Raw genomic sequence first — 6,544 nt, forward strand, 5'->3', positions numbered from 1 at the left:
CTTCGAAGATGGTTCACCTATCTATCACGATTACCACATCCTCAGCTCTTGCAAATAGCGCACCAGTCTAGACTAGCCGAAGCTGTCATATTTGAAATTTTTTCGCTCGTCACTCATCCCAGCAGGTCCATGTGTTTTTACCCAATTAGAAGCAGGGACAATGTAGGAGGCTAGTCCTCATCCACTTTTCAGACTCTGTATAGGGCATAAAGCCTAATTGAAAGTCCCTACCACCATTCATTAGTATGCAGCGCTGCCTCATATAAGCATGGGATATTATGAATAGACAGCTAGAACATTTTTCTTTTGTAAAAGTGGCATTTTCAGAAGTTTTAAAATCCAACTTCACCATACGTTTTAGTTTTAAATTGTGATTTTAGAGATACCAGACTTGAAAAGTGCATCTCTTGCCAATGAGAAATTACACTTCTAAAATGCAATAAGGTAATGGCAATGTTATCCAATAGGGGTGATAGGACTTGCAGTAGTGAAAAATGAATTTGAGGGTTTTTCACAACCAGGACATGTGAAACTTAAAAGTACAAGTCCTGCCTTCTAAACATCCCACCTTACCCTCTGTGTTGTCCAGGACCCAGCTTAGAGGTGGCTTATATGTATAAAATGGGAATTTTTGGTTGTGGCAAGAGATTTATTTTATTATAAGTACTGCCAAAGATAATGTTTCTTTGGACCCCACGAGCACAGCGTTCGAATATATCACAAACAGGAATCAGACTTCAACATTTATAAACATATTTTTCACTAAACGTGAAACTTTTTATCATTTTGAAAATATTTAATCCATCTTGTTAAGACACAAATACTTTTTTGTATTCTGATAGACCACTCCTACAGTCTACAATTTAGCTTATGACAACATTTTGTATGCGATATATCATATTGCTCCATGCAATACCTCAAAAATTGTTGTAAATACAATTGTTTACATGATTAAATAGCCCAATGCATTTCGGGATGCACTCCATTCTTCAGAGGCTGACAATTGTAGCTGGAAAAAAACCCAGACATCAACATACCCGAAATGACATGAAGGTCCGCTGCCTCCACAGCAAGCAGCTGATGGATATTTTGCAAATTCAGTAGCATTGACATTATGATAAAAGTGTGTTGCTATATGAACTTAAATAAAGGTAACAGTGCGCAAAGTGCTCAACAGATTCCAAGGAACTCATGCTGTAAAGAAAACCTTCGCCCTGTGTGCCCATGCTTTCTTGTGAATCAAACTAAAGCTCCTAAGCCAACTAACAAGGCATTCAACTGTGCCTGTGCACCAAACGAACTCTGTGTTTTTATGGGCAACCCTGCTAATAAACCCTCATGCCACCAGTGATACTTAATAACACGGACTGAAATCAAACTTGCACTTACTCATTCCTTAAATGTGCTTGCACCCTGTTGACAATGCCTACACAAAAACATAGCCAAACATTACCTTGCGACATCCTCTACTAGTATCGTAAATACACTTTTCTTAGGTTGTGCATGTGAAAGCACACCTTACCCGTTCAGTTTCAAGTACTTGATCCACATATTCCTAGAAACCTCCTCTGCATACTAAGATACACTGCGTTCACTCCATTTCAAGTAAATTCCCTAATACACATGATGATGTCAGCAAGTGACCACAACGGTAAGTAACCTAATATCTACAGTCAAAAGGCATCCACTGTTAAAAAAAACCTCTGTTCCCGACGAGTGTTCTTCAGCAAAAACCGCTTCCTTGTCAAAAGATTGTGATGCAATCTTCCGCTTCATCTTTTTAAAAAAAGACTTGTGCGCATAAACATCAAAATAGGACTCCATCCTCCCTCATATAGTTACTGTTTAAAGCGGTGCTTAGCCGCCATATTAGAGCAAACTGGTCTCAATGATTCTAGGATATTATCACAACTACCTCTGATAAGCCAAAAACTGTAACTGATCAAATAACTAACTATTGGCTTCTATGTTCATATATATAAAAACCTGTTCCTCTGTGGGGTGTTACTGGATGGATACTCCTTACTAACCATCTTAACCAACATCTTGGAATGGACTAATCTCATTTCTTGATGATCAGTATCTTATTACACTTGTGTGAAATAAAGCGGACCAAATTTCTACACTGACTGTCACCACCAACGTATCTGTATAAATGAACCACCCTTGCCTCGGTGGAGAATCAATGTGTTGATATTGTTTACTAATGCGTACATCTAACTGTGTTTACTTGAAGGACACCCAGTGATTATGAATATGTGATGACCTTACTTTTTTTCAACAAAAATCATGCGCAGCTTGTTGCTGTATCGGCTAATTAAAGTGCTCTAATATTAAACTGAAGAGAGAAAGAAAAGTGATTACGCAGTTAATGTGAAGATGAAGAATGTTCAATACATTATTGGAAACATTTGTCGACACACTGTTCAAATTCTTTATTTTAAAGAAAGTAACTCATATCAATGTTATCGTTCAGCCATTTGGGCGTTATGGTGTCAAGGCGTTTAATCCAGTAAATCTCTCTTTGCAGTAACAATTGAGAATTATTACAACCTGTGTGTACTTCTGGTGCTTCAATGATCTGGAATCATCATTGTGAGATCATGTGTTTGTATTCCAACCAGTGAAATACTAAGTTGGAATTTGCATTCTGGTTGCGTATCATGCATTTGTGCTTAGTAATGCAAATGTTTACTTTTAGCTCTGTCTTGCTAATATACAATAGGCCACATAGACATTTTATGCTATGATTTACGTTGTGTGTATTGCAAGTATTTTAATGTCGCAATTTGATGACTTCTCCTGATCTAGCATGTGTGAAACTGTTGCCAATTATCAAGTTGTTGCAATGTCTACCATTATAACATCGTCACATGCCTGTCTCGTTTGCTTCAGGTTCCATTTTAACTTGTTTCAATCTCTCCTTCAAATTGTTTGTTCTTGTATAAGCAAATATGGGGTTATCTTCAAAAAGACCCTTACAGTCTGGTTAATGTTATATGACTTACCATCTTTGATTAATGATCCTTTTGATGTTTTTTGACTGTGTAGAGTATTGGGATAAAAATGCTGTGCTTTTTAAATCTTTTGTCCGTTGATTCTGCAATAATTTTTGTCTATCTATATCTATAGTGATGACCTTCCCTTCTGTGTCGTCTTGTAATCAGGATGAATACTTTCTTTGCAAAAAAAATTCTTTCTGTTCTTTAATGGTTTTCAGGGCTGTTTCCGGTTCAGAAGAGATCCTTCTGATCCTTAACCACTTTAGTGCTACCGTCGGCCAACGGTCATCGCAAGCACTACCTTGCCAGTGCTGCACACGTCCGTTGGCCGACGCGGCCGCACCCGTTTCTTTGAACTTTTAGCACTGGCGAAGAATGTTCAAAGCAACAAACGGGTTAAAAACTGTGAAAAGGGTAGGTTGTTTAGATGGTTCTCTGGATGAAAACTAGAGAAGGGTGTTATTTCTATCCGTTGTCTTCTTGTATACACTCCTACTTAGGCCTGTTACTTTTTCTCAATCTTCACATCCAGAAATTCTATTTCTGTCTTGCTGCTGTTTCTCGTGAATGGTATTCTGCTGTCAATGAGATTCAGTTCCCAAATCCGTAAGGACAAAGCTCCCAAGCTCCCTTTCCAAATTAGAAAGATATTGTTTATGAAGTGATTGTATATCACCAAATTGTCATACCATGTAGGAGTGTCAAGAATATTCTCTGCTTCAAATTTGGCCATAAAAATATTAGCATAAGCTGGAGCCCCAGCAAATCCCATTGAAGGCCCTCTAAGTGGTAGATAAACTTTATCTTGCCACTGGAAATAGCCATGGTAAAGACAAAAACGCAGCAATTTCAGTAAAAAAAGAATGTGTGGGCCTTTATGAGAGATTGTTTTAACAATGCCCATTCCACCATCTCCATGCCTTCCCGATGGTCACATTGATGGTGCATAACATCGAGTCTTGTGAGCCCTCTGTTGGCAGACCTTCCAATTTGTTTTAAAAATGTTTGGTGTTCATAATGTAGGTAATCCATGTTTGTACAAACTGTTGTAGAAATGTATCCAAATACTTTCCTATTGGTTTGTATACTGAATTGCATCCTGCCACAGTGAGGCTAAATGGTGGATTATGTAAGTTTGTGTGGACTTTATAGAAGCATGTATAGTTGGGGTCTCCTTGGGAAGGCTGTGGTTAAGAAAGATTTAGTAGCTGATGAGATCCATTCTGAATCCTCTGCTTTCTGTAGGATTGTTAACAAAACCCTTGAAATTTCAACAATAAGATCAGAGTCTAGTCTCATGTACGTTACCTTGTCATTGTCATGTTCCTCCACCTTGGATGTGTAAAAAGATGGTTCCATCAGTACCAGTCCACCACCTTTATCTGCCAGTTGGAGCACTAGTTCCGTGTTAATTGCTAGTTTAACCAATGTGTTTTTCTCTCTGCTGGTTACATTTTGTTTGTGTTTTGGTATGTATTCTAGTTTGTTCAAATCATTTCTTACCAGTGTTTCAAATGTGTCCAGTAATTTATGCAATGTTGATGCATGAAATGTACTTCTTGGTTTAAATTTCTTAAACTCGCTCTGCTTTAGAGTGCCCTGACGGGGTAATATGTTGGTGAAAAAGTGCTTTAACCTTAATGTTCTCATGAACCTGAAGAGAGATATCTCACTTTCTAGTAGGTTGGTGTCATATCTTACAAATGCTTACAATACTTTTATTTGTTCTTCCCTCAATGTCACCGATAAAATGTTAATACCTAAACTTTGTCTTGACTCCGTAGTTTCTTTCTTTGCTTTTCTATTTTCTCACCTTGTTTTCCTTTTGAAGTTGCTATATTTGTGGATGTCGTTGTATTCGGTGGTTGTCCTGAGTCATGTCCCATTGATAAAAAAAAGACTGATTGGAAGAAGATGCTGTCTCTATGTTTTGTGACATTGTTGTAGTCTTGTCTTGCAGCATGATTGCTAGAGGAACTCTCGGTGGATCTGTGTCTTTATCTGATGCAATACTTTCCTCTGAGGATATATTGGTTGCTGTTTTGAAGTTCCACCTTTGAGCATAAACCTCTGCCCATATGTATGTCTCATTGAGTTTATAGTCAATTGTATCCCTTTTAAACTTGTGTAGTTTGCTCTCTTGTGTTTCTTTGGCGTAAGGTCCCTGTTTACTATTGATATGCTCCAGTGTGTTATACCACGCATTATCTTCCATTAATCTTCCAAAATCGTTTTTTTGTGAGGATCTCTTCCTCGAGTTCTTTAATTGTGCATGATAATTCCTCCACTAATAGTAAAATCAGATCCAAAGAATATTTATTAAGAATGGAATACCATTTCTCCATGAACTCTTTGTTGTATAGAAACCTGTACAACGTTGGTTTTATTGACAGTCTTAACCTGCGTGGAATCCCAGTGGGTGCATGAAGTCACTGATTCAGTTCTCTTCTCATTAAATACTCCAGCTGGCAAAGTTGTTGTGTAGTTGAACCTCCCTGTGCATTGAAATGTGCTGTTTCTTGTATTAATGCACACTAGTACAAGATGTTGCAAGGGAATGTTTGGCTATGTTTTTGTGTGCAAGCACTTTTAAGGAATGAATAAGTGTGGATTTGATTTCAGTCATTGCAAGCTTTCTTCAAAGACATGGAATAAGTGTGGTATTGCAAGGCCAATGCAAGCTTCCCACAAAAACAGATTAAATGTGGCACGGGCAGCACCATTTAACGCCTCCCTTAGATACAATGAACAAGGAACACCACTGGGATGTTTGAGTGTATGCTTGACTCACATGCATAGCAAGATTTCTACACACAAAAGAGGTACAGCACCAGTCAGGAGTACACACTTTCCTCACAACCATAAATCATATACCAATTTGGTCAGAAGTCATGGAAGCTCCCCTCACATGCACTGAACATAGGCAGCATCTTCAGCAGTAGTCCAAGCCTGTGCGTAAAACACACATGCAAAATGAACAACATTTGGCAGCAGTCTAAGTTCCCGTTACACATAGTTCAGGTACAAGATGGCCATGAGCAGTGCAGGTTAAGGTATTCTCATTTACAAAACAGGTAACACACTGATAGCAGCATCTGAGCTTATTTCAGGCACAGAATATCCAGAGTAAAGTATAGAGGCAGGTGAGCAACTGAAGGCTCGAGCCAAATGCAAGGTTCTGGTTCAGCTCGAGGTCCTCTTGAGCCCGCTAGGTCAAAATGAGCTGAGCTTTGTTGTGCCTTCTGCCTGCACCCCTCACCTCTCCCCTGCCCCCTCCCCTTAACATTATGCACCACTAATGAAATGCAAAGCATTAAACTTTGATGTTAACCGAAGCAGTAAAGAGATACCAATCTAGTGGCAAAATTACATTGTGTGATATAAGAAACCCTGGGAACTATCCGGGTTTGTCCACTTGCCCAAACTGTGTTATCCTAGGCAATTATTTTACTTTATTGTGTCTCCTATTTTGTCATCATTGCAAATGGGAAAACCTTGAAAAAAACATGAAAAACATTAGTACGTGTGCTTTGCCAAAATCT

Source organism: Lissotriton helveticus, chromosome 6 (genome assembly GCF_964261635.1).
Source record: "Lissotriton helveticus chromosome 6, aLisHel1.1, whole genome shotgun sequence".
Taxonomy (NCBI): Eukaryota; Metazoa; Chordata; class Amphibia; order Caudata; family Salamandridae; genus Lissotriton; species Lissotriton helveticus.